The sequence below is a fragment of the Canis lupus genome, chromosome 2 (genome assembly GCF_011100685.1).
Source record: "Canis lupus familiaris isolate Mischka breed German Shepherd chromosome 2, alternate assembly UU_Cfam_GSD_1.0, whole genome shotgun sequence".
In the NCBI taxonomy this organism is placed as follows: domain Eukaryota; kingdom Metazoa; phylum Chordata; class Mammalia; order Carnivora; family Canidae; genus Canis; species Canis lupus.
Window position 1 is genome coordinate 84,872,961 of NC_049223.1, and position 18,636 is coordinate 84,891,596.

General features: G+C 47.3%; 1 protein-coding gene across 1 annotated transcript in view; it reads right to left on the bottom strand.

The window, feature by feature from the left end:
- PEX14 (peroxisomal biogenesis factor 14) overlaps window positions 1-18,636 on the bottom strand; it is a 138,261-nt gene that overhangs the window by 100,897 nt on the left and 18,728 nt on the right. The gene's annotated exons all lie outside the window — the stretch shown is intronic.

Sequence of the window (18,636 nt, forward strand, 5' to 3'; positions counted from 1 at the left end):
GACCCTTATTCATCTTAATTTCCCCCCTCCTATTCACATTCCAAATTAGCAATGTTAATTAACAGAGATGCAAAATAGTCACGGCGCAAAATCAAGGTTTTTAACAAGAAGTAAAAAGAGATCGTATAAATCAGATAGACAGATCCCTGGGTGGCTCAGCGGTTGAGCGTCTGCCTTCGGCCCACGGCGTGATCCCGCGGTCCCGGGATCGAGTCCTGCATTGGGCTCCCTGTATGGAGCCTGCTTCTCCCTCTGCCTGTGTCTCTACCTCTCTTTCTCTTTTCCTGTGTGTCTTTCATGAATAAATAAATAAAATATTTTTTAAAAATAAATAAATAGAAATTTTTTTTAAAAGAGATGGGGAGGGTAGAGAGCGAAACCACCCAAAGCAAAAGGTCAACCTACAAATGATTAAGGAAACGAGAAAGAAAAGGGACAGGTCAGGACTTCCCACAAAGGTCTGAAATTTTCTGTTTGTACTTCTGGGTCCACATCAAAAAGTGACTTATGGCAGAGGGGACACTATTCTGGGGAAGAGAAGCGGCTCAGAGATTCTAGAGTCCCGCACATGCCTGGGACTTCTCTCCTTACGTCGTATTCAAAATAGCTTTCTGTTCCGTTTCCCCCTCACTCGTTTCAAGAAAGAAATTACTTAATTTTTTTGAACACTACATCCCTAGAACCCAAAGATATCCCTTGCTTCCTTAAAAACTAAGCATCTTCTAGTTTATACTTTTTACCCTCATTCTCTGACAATACCAGCCTATCACAGGGTGTAAATTTCATCCAGAAAAATAATGATAATAACAATAATAAATAAATAAAAATCCGAGCTTCGGCTTCCTGTTAAAAAAAAAAAAAAAAAAAAAAAAAGAGCGAGAGAATAAATATGAATTTGAAGGGGAGTTCTGCCAAAACCCGAGCCTCCCAAATCTGGTTCAGCCACATTCTTGCCCACAGCCTGTATTTCTTGGTGCCTCCCTACATTTTTCAAAATGCAGCTGCACAGACCTCTTAAAATTCAGATTTCTAGCACCTATAATTACAGGGCGCTGGAGCCAGGCTCCTTTAATTAATGAACCTGACTCTTCACTCTTCAAAGGAAATCTGCATAAGGGATATATCACAGGGGTGAACTGACCCCCAAGCAGCACTATCTGCTCGCTCCGCCTCATGGCAGCCGGCGCAGGAGACTGAGGCCGTCCCCAGCATCACCCCCACCTCCGCTGCACATCCCAGTCTAGCACAGGCCTATTATGTGGTTAAGGCCATAAAACAGTTCTTGGAACTTGAGGGAAGAGAAGCAGGCTTCCCTGGGTGTGACCAGCAAAACCCAAAGAGAATCAGACTCCCCCTGGTCCTAGGGCTCCCAATTTCACTTCCTTCCCTCTGCCGGGATGAAGTGGGGAGTGCAGGCTGCAAAGGCAGACACTGTTCAAGGGTCAACAAGCAAGCAACAGAGGGAGCAGGCTTGGTCTTTGAAAAATTCTGGAAAAGAAAAAGGTCAGTCAGACCTGGGACTGACATTTCATCCCAAAGCTGAAATGAAACTGGCCAGGAATGCCGCGCCTCTTTAACGCAAAACAGGAGGGGAAGGGGCTGTGACATGAAGACACTGTTCACAAGGTCTGGAAAAGAACCCGAGTACATCCCAAGGATGACAAAATGACCTCAAGATCTGTTCCCAGGGGGCCCTCACCCATTCCTGACACTACTTCCTTCTAAACCAATGCCTGATTACCAGTTTTTAAAGGACTGGTTTTCCTTCTGGCCAGTCGTCTGGGCAGCACAGCCCAATTCTGTGTGTACGTTGCCCACACGAGGCCAGCCTACCCGCTCCCAAGAATCGTCATGAGCTGGCTTGGAAGCACGTTTGCTGGAGAGCAGGCTGCCTTTGGCTGCAACAGAGACTGGAAACGGTTGCAAACAAAGCCACAGATGCCAGAACAGACGCGGCCTAGGTCAAATCAAGACGACCCCAGGTAAAATTTCAGGCAGGAGGTCTGAGACCCAACTCCAACAGATCTGGCGATCATGAGAACAGGTTCTGTCCAGTCACTACCATCTGATGGCCATTTCTCAAGGGTCCCTCAGGCCACAGCCAACCCAGGCGAGCGAACCTGCATCACTGACCAAGTCAACACACCTCCCCTACAGGTAGAAAAAGTTCTCAGACTGTGTGCCCTAGAACACATCTGCTGAAGGGTTCTCCGGTTCTCGTGTGATTCAGGCTACAAAACGATGCTGGGGAGCTACCAGAGAACAGCACGAGGGCCAGGAAACCAGACCCTGAGACTCGCTGTCCAGGCTTCCTACTCTGCGGGAGGGCACACTACAGCACGGGTGCCAAAGGCCAAGTCCAGCCCCTCTGCCTTCTGCCAGAAAGGGGGGCTTTAACTCTCCAGTGTTTCAGCTGTTGTAAATACGATTTTGGAGGATAGGGTAACAAACTAACATCAGTCTCTCTGACGGTTAAACCCTCAAATCAGGGCGGCCCCGGGGGCCCAGCAGTTTAGCACCACCTTCAGCCCGGGGCGTCATCCTGGGGTTCCGGGATCGAGTCCCATGTGGGGTTCCCTGCACGGAGCCTGCTTCTCCCTCTGCCTGTGTCTCTGCCTCTCTCTCTCTGTGTGTGTATCTGTCATGAATAAATAAATAAAACCTTTAAAAAAAAAAAAAACCCTCAAATCAAAATGAGGCATGATCAGTCACCGACCAGAGTCTACCTCCACAGCACCTGTCTTGTTTCCTGGCATGGTGACCTGCGGCCTTTATTGCCCAACACCCAGAGGCCAACACCCAGAGGCTAACACCTCTGCCCTCTCACTAGATCTGTCTCCAAATCCATCAGTGCACTGCAACCCGGACTCACTGACCACGGGGCTTATAGGGGCAGGGGGGAAGTTCCAGGCGGAGAGCGCCACTGATGATGATAACGACCACTTCCGTATTCCCAGATACAAGCAGCCAGAGCTGGGTGAAGGATTTTTTTAATTTGGCTTGGTTTTCCAACCAAGACACTCTCAAAGTTCATTGGTTTTTGAAGTGGAAGCATTTGATTTTCTAACAAACAAATAATTAGAAGCACGCAACTAGCAAGAACATGGAATTGAGGACGAAGGTCGGGACATGCGAAAATGTGGGGCTGGGAGGCAGCTGAGATCAGAAATGTCCAGGGATTCTTGGCATGGGAGCTCACACCAGCAGGCCAGGCACTCTCTTCCCAGGGTGTCTCTAGGGGAAATCACCCATCGATCCTAGGACACACGCCTTCTAGGACCAATCCCTTACCTCAGAACAGCCTCTGCCTCAAATTCCTGCTTGTGCTTTAATGTTTAAATTATTAAATGCATTAATGTATTTACATTATTCAAGTCTTATGTGCATTTTTCTGAGATAATTTATGTATAAGAGTTTGAATGTCCATGACTGTTAATGTCTACAACCCTTCCTGTTCATTATTGATCCTGGAAGAAAAAAAAAAAAGTCAGAGTTTTAATGCCCTATTTTTAATGTATTAAGAGTCTGAATAAGTGCATTCTCTTTTTTCTTTTGTAATTTCATAATTTAAGCAGTGCATTTATTAAACTGACACAGTATGAATTGTGGTGAAGCCTGGCACGGCTCCACGCTGCCGGAGCAGCCAGCTGGAGGAGCGCGCCCGGCTCTTCTGAGACCAGGCGGCAGCTTGGCGCTCAGCACACTTGCCACCTCCACAAGGTCCAGGACGGGCTGCAGGCACTCACCAAATTTAGGCTGTGTAAGGGGATTTCCCTTCCTCTGTTTTAAAGTTCTTGCTCAAACCCTCTCTCCTTGTTCAATAAGGGTTTCCAGAATGCTGTTAAGCTGCCTCTTTTTATCAAGGCGGAACTTCTCTGCTCATGGGAAGTCCTCATCCTGTGTACTCCGGCTGGTATCCAAACTGGCCATGAGCACACGGTTTTCAAGAACAATAAAAATGCCAGGGCTTGGCAGAGCAAAAACAAGCAAACGAAACCACTGTCTTTAGAACAGGGCCTCAAAATGCAGACAAACCTCTCAGAGACAACACCTCCAACTTGAGCAGAACTTCTTTCTTTCAAGATCTAGTTTCCCCAGCAGAAAAGCTCTCTTTCAACTGCAGTCAACAGAGCGCGACAGTGACACCCAATGGCCTGTTAGCTCAGTCCCAACTGAGCATTCCCCATGGCGTTCCCAGAGGCGGGTCTCGGGCCCAGAGTTCCTGCGTGAACACGGAAGCTCCAAAGAGAAAATCAGGTATTAGCTAATCATCAAGAAACTGAATGCTAATGGACAAATTTCCCCCTGCTCCACAGAGTACCTACACACACTGCATGGAGTAATACATGAGTGTGCAAATGGCCCAGCAGAATGCACATCAGTACAGCCTCTGGCAGGGGATGCAAGCACACGTGCATGCGCGTACACACACATGCACAACACATGGACTCGGCCACGCTGTGTGAGCCGGCCTGAAGTCGGAGAAAGGATGCCAGAAGTTGTTCTCTGCTGTTTCTAATGTCATACGGGTACACGCTTATGATACGTGTATGTTACATGTGTTTTTAATATATCTTCTCCCTTTCTTTTTTTTTTTTTTTTTTCTATTTTTCCTCCTGTTTCCTTCTTTTCTTTTTTGGCTACTCATTACCATTCTTTAACTGTTACAATTTATATCAGCATATAATGTTAAATAATTACAGGGAGCAGAGCTCACTCTAGTGAGGATATAAACGCGCTGTGGGAATCTACAGATTTAAACAAATAACACTCACAGCAGGGGGTGAGCGGATGAATTAGCATTAATATCCTGCCTGGGAGATCCCAGTGCACTGGTACTGCTTAAATACAGATCTTTTCTGGAACAGTCAATATGACAGCTCCCGGCAATACGGCCCCTTTCCCTTTCCCAGTCAATATAGCAGCCAGTGAAAATAGAAACGTCCCTGTAGCAATCAATATAGCAGCCAGCTAAAATAAACCCTTCCCTTTTAAGGGCTATATAATAGTCAGCTAAATGGAAGAATTGGCACCCCTGCTGGATAGCTCAGCAGAGAAGCCATGAGCACTAAATGATCCTTCTGCTTCTCAAACAGGCCCTGCCCAGGAAGGGAGAAAACATCCATAGGTAGGGAATCCGGGGGGAACCTGCAACGGACACTTGGCAGGCTGCTCCTGGTCCCAAGGAGTAACGTCCAGGTCATACACAGGCTTCGGGGCACTTCTCGTTGAGGTTTAATTAAAATGGCCAGCAACTCTAGAATCTTTGCTCAAATGGTCACCTGGAACAGACATTTGTCTCCAGTGGGGAGTTAGAGGATCTTGATGTGAACCCAGGGCCCCTCTCCCTGCCCCTACCTGCCGGCTCCATTCTGCCCTGCTCCCGCCCTGCTCCCACCCTAGCCCCAGTAGGGAAGAGTATTAAGTTAACAGCCTGTGGTTTTCTGTTTTCCAGCAGCAGGGATGGCGGTTGTGTCAGAATCAGACATCCAGCCAAGTGGGTGAGAAACAGCATTCTACGTTGAATGCTGCCCAGCAGATAGATACACAGAACTCATTTTTAAAACTCACAGTCATCAATTTACTAAACATTTTAACAATACCCTATCCCTCCCCCCCCCCCCCCCCCCCCCCCCCCGCACCCTCCACCGCCCCACCCTGATTCACTTGGAAAACACTCTCCTTCCTTGGAGACATATAGGAAAGAAGTTGAATCATAAGAGAATTCAGAGGATGGCTCGCTCTGAAGGCCAAAACAGACCAAAAGCCTTTAAAAAGAAGAAAAAGAAAAACAACAAGGAGTATCCAATTAAGAGAGATTCCTGTATGTTTGAAGTTCTTGCTCTTTTTAACTCTAACTAGCTACTTCTAAAATTAGTTCAGTTGGATTTATGGATTTGACAAACATGGCAGAGAACCACTGACACCAGTACAGGCTTCCAACCGACACTCCTGAAGTTAATGCCGGGATTGTGTTATGCCTCAAAGCAGATGAACATCAGGGACCCACCCCACCTTCATTAAAATTCCACAATCTGTCTGCCATCCTTTGGGGAAATCCACTGAGGGTCCCTGTTTCCCTGGCCAGGTGTTTAACACCCAGTGATGCTCATGTCATCAATCAGGTGACTCAGTCAAGTGCCGCAGTGTCAGAAACTGCCGGAAAAAAAGATCCTGCAAGTCCTGGTTTAAGCGCTCAAGTCCTTAAAATTTTAGATCCCAATATCCCACCTGAGCTGTAAGACTCAGCAGGTGCTCTTTACTTCAGGAACTCCAGTTAAATAACATCTCAGAGTGGAAGAGGTCGGCATGCTTGCTCCAGGCCCTCTTACGGAATCAGCACTTTGCTGAGGCAGACCGGCGCTTGGTCCTCCAGTCCATCCTGGGGAATCCTAGTGCCCTCACCTCCATTGCAGCAGCCACAAAGGCAAGAGATGGATGCATGGGGAGACCTGGGACACACCCACAACTGTGCAAAACGTAGACGCACAAAAGGTGAGTAGCTGTTATGGTCCAACATGGCACTTAGCTTTTAGAGCTGCCACCGACGAATACTTTACAAACTCTGATGTTCATGGACGTTTGCTTCCAAGTCTAAGCCCCACACAAAAACTTGAGGGTGTAGACTCTCAATCAGGTGGCTGGAGAGAGCTCACCAAGATGTTAGCACAGGCTGCTCGGACGCAGATGCCATGACAGTCCTCAAAAGGCAGAGGGGAGGCAGGGAGAAAGGGAAAGAGAGAGGGTAATGAAAGAGAAATGAAGTATGAAAGGGAAGGAGAAAGGAGAGGCATGAGAGAAAAGATGAGAGATAACACAAAAGGAAACAAAATGAAAAAGAAAGACGAAAAGCCCACTTTGGCATTTACAGTTTAAAGCTTTCAGGGCATTTTACGAAATGACAGTTGCAATAAAACAAACAGAACGGTGAGTCATCTGGTTTCCAACTTCTGAGTCAAAAGGGGCTGTTTCTAGACAAACTGCAAAGCAGCTCTGCTGCCTGCACACTTACGATGCCTATCACGGCGACAGAACAGGATGTGGAGAGAGGACAGGGAGGTGGGAGTGAGCGCTGTCTTTGCTGGTCCCAGTGTCACTACGAATAAAGACTGTCAAGATTTAAACCATAATAATGGAAAGGCTATAAAGGTCTCAGCTATAATGTTTCCTCTGATGTTCCCTGTCATAAAATGCCCGCTTTATGTTGCTTACGTGGCAATGATACGCTACACACCCGCGTACGTAGGCACCAGTGGGAACCTCACACCCTGAGTCCCCAGTCAGGAGCCAGGCAGCAGCTGTGCTCTCCAGCTCCCAGGCTCCTCATCACCATCTACCAGAGTGAGTATACGTACACACGCACACGCACACTTCACAAACATGTACTGAGCGCCTACTTCCTGCCCGGATCCGAGCTATAAGGATATCTGCCCATCCCATAGCGGGGTTAGCAAGATGCCTGGGTGCTGAATACCCAGGAGACAAACAAACGAAACATACCCTCTGCTTGGAAATATGACCATACAACATGGGGACTCCTAGGCTACGTCTGCACCTAACAACCTAACAGTGAAATGCAACTCTCTTCCTTCCTGTGTCTCCCATAATACAAATGAGATAAACACTCAAAAAGGGGGCTAAAGTGAGCACCCACTAAGACTTGCCTTCACTTGGACTCAGCAGACAAAACTACAGAAAACCACTAATTTTGAGAGCATCTTTTATCTGCAGCCTGCCACCTAACCTTTCTAGGCCTACAGGGAACCGCAAAGAAAAACAGAAACAAAACCTATGTTGATACTTCATAGACATAACAAAGAGGCAGGAACCAAGCAAGAACAAGATGGACGTGAGAACCACACACACGGGGATAAATGAAAAGGATGTTGACATCTGTAAATCAGGGAGACCGTGCGTGGCAATTAGGAGAGCCAAGGTACAAAATTAGGAAAGGACTGATCCAGTCAAGCCCGGCCCAGTGGCAGATACAGAGTGATAACTCACATTTGCTAGGTGGGCAGCCAGTGCCAACCACAAACCATCACTGGGCTGTCTTCCCTGTTGATCTATAATTGGCGAGTCTGTGATAGAGCTACCAATTATCTTTAGGCCCCCTGTATTTAGTTCACAGACAAAGGGAAGCAGGAGAGACCAGTTAGTAATGAGTAAGTAATGGCCACTAAAATACATTGTATTTTACGGAGTTGCTTCGGCAGGAAAAGCCACTCAGAAAATAAAAAGTGAAAGAATAAAATAAGCTAGAGAAACTCAATTTTCTTCTCCCTTCCTCCCAAAGCCACACTTAGGATAAAATGAGGTTTGTGCAGGTTAATCCTTATGAGGTAAGAAAAAAATGATTAAATACATTAAAAAAATCAATTGTACATTAAACCAAATCCAGGAACTGCAAAAACAAACACCACAGCATTCCTGCAGCCAGTTAGCTCTGCGGGGGCTGGCCAGTGGGGGATCCCCCACCTGATGGAGCTCCTCTCCCCCACCCCCCCTCCCAGGTCCTGGAAGATACAAAGAAAGGGGAGAGAATGGAGCTGGGGGCGGGAGGAGGGGGGCGGCAGCCAGGGGGAGGGCTCCCCATCTGGATTTCACTGGAATAAAGTTATTTTCTAGACATTACGAAGAAAGAAAAATGTTATATCAATGGGGCTCTGGAGGCCAGGCTGAATTCTTCAAAAATCCAATAGAAATAACAATAATAATAATTATAATCGTTTGATAAACAGAAGTTATAAACCACTTCACTGTCAAAACGACCTGCCACTACTTCTAGTTATTTCTTCTGTTCATTAGCAGATTCTATTAACTGCCATTTTTCAGAGAGACAACAGAGAGAGCTGGAGAGGTGAGGTGAAGAGGCATGCCTTTGTCTTTGAGGAAAGCAACTCTCAGAGCTGCAGTGGAAACTCCCACCCGTCCCCCGTGCTCTGGGGTCTGCAGATGAAAGCCCCACAAGCCTGCAGAGCCCCGAGAGCGGCCATCAGTCACGGGCTCCTCCCACAGTGGAGCCGGGGCTGAGAATTCTTAGCTAATCCTGAATAAACCTCCCAGGGCTGAAATGTCGTGGCCAATTTGCTTCTCGTGCCTACTGCAACCATCCGGTTCTGCCTGCAGCCAGGCCTTCCCCTTCCGTCACTCGCCGGAGCCACAGAGCTGGAAGGAGATCTGAGAGCCAGGGCCCTGGTGAAACGTGGGCTTGTGGGAAGGTGGGTGCCAGCCTCTCACTTCAACAAGGCACAAGCTGGCCACGTGTCAGGCTTGGGCCCCAAAGTCTAAAAGAACTGGCAAATCCAAAGTCCCCCCTTCCATATGCTCCCAAAGTGCGTCATTTAGAATCCAAAACACACCTCTGCAAACCCAGGTTGGGGTGGGGCAGGGAAGGGGAGGGGGGGCAAGGGAAGCGCCCAAAGGAAGAACAGGTAATTGAGCATATGACAGTCGTGTTCCCGACAGAGTAAAGACACGTGCCCACAGGGGAAAATTTCAAAACATCTACACATTATTCAAGTGGGTTATCAATGGCAACAAGTAAGATCTGACAAAAAGATTTTACTCTTAAAGACATCTCTGCGGCTCTTATCTTCAAAGCAAAGTGAACTCTGCTGCGAACTCTGACAGTGAGGGATTTATGGATGCTGATGGGGACGCAGATAAAGAGTCTACCTGAGGGGGGCAGAGAAAGCAGGGATGGAATATCCCGGATCCTGTAGTTTCTTTACTTAATGTGGGTTCAGGTGACTCCCTGAAGACCTGCACAGCCCAGCACCACGTCAAGAGCCAGAGTCAAAAGCAAACCGCTGGGCTGTGGAACTTCTCCTCCGCCAGCAGGAGGTAAAATAACAAGCAGCTGCTGCCCCCTAGAAGCTACCGGGGGACACAGCACCTTGCTCTAGAGACACAGATGAAAAGATCCTATTATCTCGCCTCGATCCCTTAACCTGTCATTAGTGAGGTACATGGGTGCAGACGCCTCCTCCAGCACGAGGAGGCCCACATCACCTGTGATAAATTAATAGGTGCCTTTTCAACAGCTAAGATGCATACAAAAGACTGCAACCAGGGAGTGCGCACGAAGGCAACAGCTTCCGAGGCAGCACAGACTCACCAGGCAGCCCCCGAACAGAGCGGAGCCAAAGCCCCCCTTGAGCGCCCTGGCTCCAAGCGGAGGCGAGCTCACAGCAGGCTGTCCCCGCCTGTGACGCCCAGGACAGCTGGGCTGTATGCACTCGTGAGGTTAAATTCCAGTCCCACCCCTTGCAAACTGCAGGAACTGGACGGCCCGGGCTGGCTTCCTCACTGTAAACTGAGGAAAAGAGAGTAGTTCTTGCCGGTTTGTTAGGATGAAACAAGCTGACAAACATAAAGAAACCAGCACCAAGGCCAGCAAAACGCACGGGAGCAGCCCTCCTGACCTAGGTCATCAGAGCCTGTAATTGGTCAGTTAATCGAAAAATCAGTTAAAGCCGGGAATCATTAAAAATGGAGCCTACTCTGCATACCTTAAACAATTTACTTTAACTTAAAACCTATAAACGTACAGTCATTTGCTAATTTTCTGATGTGGAGCCAAGACCTTTTCTTTGAGTGTGGGCCCACAGACTGAAGTTCCCAGACGTCTTTCTTGCATAAACCCCACCCATGACACACCCTTCACAATTTCTAAAGCAAAGTGAGAACTTAAAGACACCAGTAATGCAAATCAAAGTACTGAATACTTCTAGATTTTTATGATCTTCCTCTAGTTTAACTGTCATCTTGCTCACACCTGAAAAGACCTTCTATTTGCAATTTACATTTACCAAAGCTTTCCACTTAGCTTTCACAGAACCCTCTTTTCCCATTTATGTTCATAAAACACTATTTGTAGCTCCCTCCGTTCATGTTTGTATTTCACCTGTTTACAGCATATTTAACAAAACTGCCCCATTCACTAACAAAACACAATTGGTACACACAGGTTCGGGGCAAGCCGACAACCTCTTGGCCTGCAGAACGGGGGCGAGCGCACCCAGCCGGGGAGCCATCGGGCCGTCATTGCGCCCGGGGCCTCCCGGAGCGGCTTCCGGTGCCCTACCGCGGGTCAGTCGCTTCGAGGAGTGCGTCTAGGGTGAGATCTTGACACTTTAAAAAAATATGTATTTACTGATGCTGCCGCTTCATGTGACAAGAGGTCTGAAATAACTCCCGGAAATACACACAAGCCAAAAGGACACAGCAAAAATAAGTAGGAGGAAGGGGAAGAAAAGACGTTTAATACATGTTGTCTACTTTCTCCCCTTCTCCATCCAAATGCAGTGCCGTGTGGGAAAACTAAACAATTTATAAAAATAATCAATCTGTGTGCCCGATCCTGTCAGCAGCTCCTCCCCACAAGGCTGGAGAAGGCTGCCCTGCCCCACAGACCCTCTTGCTCTGGCCAACGGGAGCCACAGCAAATAGAGGGAGACGGAGACAGAGACAGAGAGGGAGGAGGAGAGACAGAGGAGAGGTACAGAGACAGAGAAAGGCCTCTTGACGGACACTGCTGGGTGAAGGGTGGGACTGCCGACCCAGAGCGCCACCCCACAGACTCAGGAAGCACACACAGGCCCCTGTGCCACCGGGGACACGACTAAGGCAAGAAGTCACAAAGGTGACAGCGCGTCTTTTTCTCGACAGGGGCAATTTATCCGATCCACTGGGGGCTCTGAGTTAGCTCCTCTGTGACTCTGAGCGTCAGAGAGTGCCCCCGGGTAGATTTACCTCAAGAATCACTCAGTGTCGGCCCCGTCTCTAGACTGCTCAGACAAACTCATAATGGCAGGGAGAAGATTTGTGGAGCAACAAGCATAAATCTTGGTTATAACTATAAACCATAAAAGAAAGGAGAGCTGGGAGGGAAGAAGGCAGGGCGGCGAACACATCCTCCTGCAAAGCACCACTTCATCTTCCTGCGGCTTCTCCTAGCACAGAAGTGGGATTAACTACAAGATCGTATTTTTCAAACCCAAATTGGTCTGCATGGTTTGAGAATGCGCGAAAATATTTCAACTGAAATTTTCCTGGAAAACATCGGGCACCTAGCTGCCCTCCGTACATCAGGCCATCCAGGGCTTCTCAAGCCAGGGGCTCGGGGGAGGTTTACGGAGTTTGCCACAGGGAATACCCATCCTTTAGGTCGTGCTTTAAAAAAAAGCAACAACAAAAAACGCTTTTAAATGAAAAGTCTTTCAAATAAGATAACAGTTGATTTTAAGCAAAAGAAAAACCTTTGACCATCCCTCGGCCCAAGTAAGAGCTTCCTTTACACCCTCCTCAGCAATGACTAAGGGCGCCTGAAGAACTCGGAGACCATCTCCAGGAGACCGGGAGCAACCTCAGCCTCTCCTTCTGGAAGAATGATGCGGGTGACAGGATTACAGACCGAATTCGCCCAATCTCTGTGCAACTCCGCAAGAGCACACGGGTGCTCGGCTCCTCGGTCCTGGTTCTCTAAGTCGGGACGCTTGCCTGCTCGGCTGTCCGGCAGTCAGGGCCTCTGACTGCAGGAACTGTAACAAATAGCAAGTATTACTATGAAAGCCAGTAACCCAAAGGATAAACAAAGCTCAGTAACTATTTCAAATTCCATTTCCCTAATTATTACTCCTCCGAGTTTCGATTCATCTAATAATTATTTGTAAAAGGATACCTCACAACTGAAGAAAACCACCTCTTCACTGGCCTGAAAGAGGAAAGAACTTAAAGGGCCCCACCTAGTCTAATTCAATAAACCTCCTCTAGAACAGGAAGGACGAAGTAGGGAGAGACAGTAATTTCAAAATCAGTAAGTGGCCTAGAGATTTGGGCCAGAGCCCAAATGAGGCTTTTCTCAAGTTCATCCAGCTCCCAGGACTCTCATCGGCTTCCTCCCCGCCATGACCTGCAGGACTCTCTGGCACCCTCCCCACAAGGGGTGTCAGTGTTCAAAGAGTAGCATTTTCATCACTGAAGGATTTCCACCATTGATGAGAGTGGGGAAGGAGGAAAGCCAACCACCTTCCCCATCCGAACGGCACCAGGCCACAGGCCTGCTCCCAAGACAGAGGCGTCATCAGAGGGGTGTCCCGCCAGCCCCGCCCGACAGCTGTCTACCCAGATTTCAGTCCCAAGTTTCTCACCAGCAGTCGTGGTGTTCCCCACCCCACCCCTGTCATGTGCTGCTAACAATCGTTTACCAAAATTTGCACAGGATTCGCTTTTTAAAAATAAGTAGAGCAGATTTAGGGTTATCCCTATAATGTCACCCCCACTCACCTGTATCCAGAGAGATGTCCCTGAGTGGGAATTACAGCTCACTTGAATAAACCTAAGTCAGCACAGGAATCAACCATGACAGAGTCTTACAATAATAATGCTTAATGCTTTAGATTTGTCATGTTTATTTATCTTTCCTGAAAACAAAAAAGACAATTTTCTGAAATTTTTAAATGGGCTAGTTTCATGAATACCCCTGTGCTTGTGAATGCACCTTCATGAATACAGTATTAAAATGAATTTAGGGCCACCTGGCTGCCTCAGTCCACAGAGCATGTGACCACTGATCTCGGGGTTGTGAGTTTGAGCCCCACGTCCAGTACACAGATTACTTAAAAATAAAATATTTTTTAAAAATTCACTTTATTTCTCTACCAATTGCTTTGAAGTTCAGGAAATTTATGTATTATATGTTCTATATATGCACATAGACATACCACATATGCACATGACTCTACACAAAGAAATGGGTTGAGCACATGAATGACAATCTCCTTCAGAGATTTCTGGTGGGGACAAAGCATGAGAGGCACCTGTCCCCAATGAGCCCACCAGCAAGAACAACTGAAGTACTCCAGCCATAAAAGATAGAAATACAGGGTGAGTGCCAGGAATCCACTGGAGAGGGCTCTAGGAGACAGCCAACTAGCTATAGGTATTCTTAAAGAGCTCGCAGGCTAACTCCCTGAATTCATCAAGATATTAATGGCCTTTTGATTCCCAGCCTTTGTTAACTGACTTAAAAACTAAAGAGAAAATCTTCAGTGTTCCAGGCATAATGTGGATGAGCTCCCCAAGAAGAACTGGGATCAGATCCATGATGCAGGACCCCCTAGGCAAGGTTCTGTGAGCCTCAGGGAGAAGTCAGAGGCCACAGGATACTTCTGTAGTTAGACAGCAAAGCTGACATATGGCCTGGCTCTGTGAGTGCAGAGCATCCTTATTTTTAAAATAGTTCAGCATACTACAAATGATTAACCCTAGGGAAGATGATAAAGTAGAAATGACCATCATATTTTATAAAAATAAATTCACTGTAGTTTGGGAGTATTGGGATGGATACAGGGGAAAGATAAAAACCGAAACAGAACAAAAAAACTACACCTGTAAGTCAGAGGAAGAAAGAATGGCCGAAGACTCATTCATTAGGAAGAACTTGGTTTCAAAGAGCAAAAAGTCAAAATGCTAGTTTAACCCAAATCCATAAGCATTGAATAAAGTGGGCGGCCTGCAGTATTGCTGCATATGGAGGAACCTGTGTTGAAACCAGTGAGCAACGTGCAAATGAAACCTTATTTATTGCTCACTTCAAATAACCTAAACTCAGATGACTAAAAGGACTCTCAGATGGTTACTTAACCGTGGTTTCTGAATCCCAGCAAGACAGAGCCCGAGTTATCATGCAAACTACCGCCTACCCACTCTTTTTTTAAGATTATTTATTTATTTATTTATTTATTTATTTGAGAGAAGAGAAAAAGAGCACAAGCAGTGGGGAAGGGCAGAGGGAGAGGGAGAAGCAGACTCCCTGCTGAGCAAGGAGCCCAATATGAGGCTCGAGCCCGGGACCCTGAGATCATGACCCAAGCCGAAGGCAGATGCTTAACCAACAGAGCCACTCTGGCACACCCCCACCCCACCCCCATCCACCCATTTAAAGACCCACCGGCCAAGTGGGGCTTGATCCTGGGTGAGTGGTGCAGGGACTTGACCCAGGGCCCAAGCACATGCCTACACAGGGGATGAGGGGCACCTGGGTGGCTCAGACGGTTGAGTGTCTGCCTTTGGCTCAGGTCCTTGGATCTCAGGGTCCTTGGATTGAGCCCCACATTGAGCTCCTTGCTCAGTGGGGAGTCTGCTGTCTGCCTGTCCCTCTCCCTGTGCCCCTCCCACCACTCATGCTCTCTTTCTCACTCTCTGTCTCAAATAAATAAATAAAATCTTTTTTTAAAAAAGAAAACTCAGGTCTGAGAGAATTTACAAGTTTTCAACAAGTATGGGGAGGGGGTGGAGGTCAATACTCCGGAGGACTGTCAAAACTCCTTGAGGCTAACCTCAGGGAAGAAAGTATAAAGAAGGAAAAAGCAATTGGCCATTTTAACTTTGGCACAGTTTTATCATCAATAATAAAGGAATTTCAACTGGGAGTTTACAGAACTTATCAAGACCGGTCTGTTCAACAATCTCCAGCCCTGAGGGCATTACAACATTATAGAGCAACTATCTCACTAATATGGCCAAGGTTGCCCAGGTGGTTTTTTTCATGGCGGGGAGGAGACTGAAGGGTGAGAGAAGGTAACATGCAGTCACTACATGGGTGGAACCAGAAAGGGGGTGGCTAAAAACACCAACGTATTGTTTCGAGACTTCAAGACGATACTCCTCAACAACAAAATCACAAGACTGTTCTTCTGGTCTGGAGAGCAGAAATGAAAATCAGGCCCTCCTTCTCTGACAGATAAAGCAAAAAACTAATGCTAACCCCCGAACATCACCGTCCATGTCATCGGCATTGTACTGGCTATTCCATGGAGCCTCTTCTGTCATAACTCACCTTTCCAATAAAGGGAAAAATTACTCCAAAGTGATCATCTAGTTAAGGAGACCAAGAATAAGGTTATATGCCTTCAGTATCCTATGCTTAGCCCTTTTAGTGTAGACAGCAGGCAGCTTCCACGACAGAATTTGGCAGGGGCGATCCCGGGAGGCTCAGCGGTTTAGCTCCGCCTTCCACCCAGGGTGTGATCCTGGGGTCCCGGGATCAAGTCCTGCATCAGGCTTCCTGCATGGAGCCTGCTTCTCCCTCTGCCTGTGTCTCTGCTCACAACAACGCCCCCCCCCCCTCCGCCTCAAATCTCTGTGTGTGTCTCATGAATAAATAAATAAAACCTTAAAAAAAATTTTTTTTGTGGAAAATACGCTCTCAGTTAAAAACAAGAGTGAAAGACACTTAGCAGGATGTCCCCCCAACACTTGAAAATCCTATTCCTCAGGACCCGGCTTCAAGTTTCACAAAAAAAAATCCCTAAGTATACCCCAGGCAGATCTCATCCTTCTCTGAATAATGAGGGCTCTTATACTCCCAGCCAGGCAATTCTGCACCAAATTATATGCGATTTTGTACTGTTTGCTAAAATTATATATGGTCTTGTGCTGTCTGCTAATTGTTTCGTGTGTACAAATGCCTTTTCTTCCCCCAATAAAATGCATAAATTACTTACGAAGAAGGCTTAATTTTATTCTTCAATTGTCTGTTCTCCCTGAGCATGCAAGAGCCCACAAATGTGCATGCCTAAGAAAGTTCCCCTAGGGAAGGTGGACTCGGATAGAGGACTGTGGACTTTCTCTGGGGGACGGATACCACCCCATCCCTTTGCCAGCATCCTGTGACTCTCATCCAACCTACTGCCAGCTCAAAGTCCTGTGCTCCCACCTGCCATGAGTCCTCACAAGTCCAGAAGGGGCCCCGCTGCCTGGCACCCTCCCACCACCACTCTTGAGAGGCAGAAGTAGCTCACACAAGACCATACAGCTCGGCTGGTGCCCTCATTTAATCAGGCTGCTGCGAATGGTTGGCCAAAAGCAATAAGAGCATGACTGAGAGACTGTGGGAGTTTAATATAAAAAAATTAATAAAAAAAAAGAAGGGAAGGAGAAAGGGTCCACCTTTTAATAGGGCCCTAATTACCCAACTCATAGGATCAGCCCAAATGAGATGGGAGTTTATTTCGGAGTTTTTTTTTTAATTATTGTTTTTTTTTATATATATATAAATTGCTGCTATGTGTTTTCTTTCCTCTGAGCAATTATGTAGCAAGTACGTAAAGAGGGGAAAAATATTAATTAAATATAAGGTAATTGTAGAGTTGGCCTGGAGAGAATGAGTCTGAACTCTGGACGATCACAGGCTACTAGGGTTTGAAGACTGCTCAGGGCCTCCCAGAAAAGAAAGAAATGAACATACAACCAAACAACAAGCAGATGCGGAGTACAGCAGGAAAAGAACAGCATCCAGAAATGTGAGCAGAGCAAAGGGGCTGGCTGCAGGGCTCCAAACATCCAGAATTCAGCAAGGCTGCCGTTGCCTATGGGTCATTGCTAGAAAGAACCCCCAAGAGTTTACCCAATCATGCTGCAAAAGGAGGACCGGCCAGCTCTGCCGGTGATCAATAGTTAAGTCAGTAGATAAAAATGTAAAAGGAGACCATGGAGGGAAAGGGCAGAGAACTACAGCATTCAGTTTGGACTTGAGTCCAAAACCAACCACAATTCCAGCCTGCGGGGCACTAGCAGACCCCAGGGGCACATTCCAGCTCCCTAGCTAAGGCCCTGGCAAAGCAAAGCCTTTCTGAAGCCTCTGGCTCTCCTACCACCCTGACCTCCAGGACAAACCCAGGTAATACCAAGAGAAAAACGAAGCCACTGTGGGGCGTGGTGGGAAGGGAGCCGGACTTAGTAACACATGGTAACAGCGGGTGTCACGGAAGACAACAGCGCTTCCCAACAGGGCTTGCATCACCCTGGTCTTTCTACAGCTCAGCCAAGTCCAACTCACCTTCATCTTGGGAAGCCCGGGTACAGGCTAGAATTCAGGCCTGTTTATGCCAGCTAAGGACCTCACATCACCTCCTCCCACTACTGCCAGAGGAGAGGGAAGAGAACCAGGCCTGGGAAACCAAAGCTGGGCGGTGCATCCCCAAGCTGGCTATCACCATTCAAACAAAGACAAAGTTCTAAAAGCTGGCCCTTCATAAATTTATCTGATGGGTGCAGAGCAAGTCTTACTACCCAACGAACAGGATTTGCAGCAGTCCCTGAAATGCAAGCTAGGATGAAAATAGGGGGCACTGGCAGGGACAGGGGCTCAAACCACCAAAGCAAAAGCAACTCGTGAAGAAAGTTACCCTCAGTACTCAGGAGGCTGCCTCCCTGTCAATACTATAAGTAGATAATGTTGGTAGTGAGCATCACAAATTACTGGCCAGGCCAAAAAGAACTCCCTGCCTTACCTGCCCCTCAAAGGCCACCTGACAGTGCTCTCACCCTGAAGGGTAGGATTGACTTGATTAGACAATCAAGTAGCAACTTGGTCCCAACTCCACCTCCAAAGGGTTCAGGCACCCCACTGATTAATACCGATCAGCAATAAACAAAGTGGTGCATCACACCCTGGGCTAGATGCTTTCTGTTCAGAAAAGACCAGGCTTTACTAAGGAGGGAGCCCACTAACTCCAGCAGGCCAGAAAAGAAGTCAGAAGTCAAAGGTCACTAAGTTAGTCTCCACACAGCAACTACTTTTGAAGAGAGACTAATGATGCAAAACTATAGGATCCTTGGGTTTCTCCA